The sequence below is a fragment of the Camelina sativa genome, chromosome 17 (assembly GCF_000633955.1).
Source record: "Camelina sativa cultivar DH55 chromosome 17, Cs, whole genome shotgun sequence".
Lineage (NCBI taxonomy): Eukaryota > Viridiplantae > Streptophyta > Magnoliopsida > Brassicales > Brassicaceae > Camelina > Camelina sativa.
Genome location: NC_025701.1, coordinates 15491799 through 15492332, shown reverse-complemented (window position 1 = coordinate 15492332; position 534 = coordinate 15491799).

Sequence of the window (534 nt, the reverse complement as noted above, 5' to 3'; positions counted from 1 at the left end):
GACACCACCATTGCTGATCCGAGTGCCTCTACCGATAACAGGGTCATACCACTTGCACTTAAAAAGTGTGATTCTCAAATTAACCATCCCCTCATATTGAAGCTCTATGATATCAGTTATGGTTCCGTAGAAATCCGCTGCATCAGATTCATCCGTGTAATTTTCACCCTTAGCACATACCCCATAGTTAAATGTCTTACGTCCAGCACCGTGATTCTCTATATGAAACAAATAGCCTCTTGTAAAATACATTGGCCATGTTTTGACTTTGTTCAAAGGTCCATGCACTATCTCTTGAACCCAAGTAGGAAATGGATTTGTGGCGTTCCAGTAAGTAACCTGCATATATATATGTATAAGTTATTTTCAATAATTTTAATAAGTATTTATATATAGAGTATTGTTGTCACACACATATTCTTTAACTCATAAATGATATTCGTCTACTCTTTTGGCGGAGAGTTCCTTCTCGGGAAGTCCTGAATATTTTGCTGAAAGAAAATCCTCGAACATACTATATATACAAGACAAACA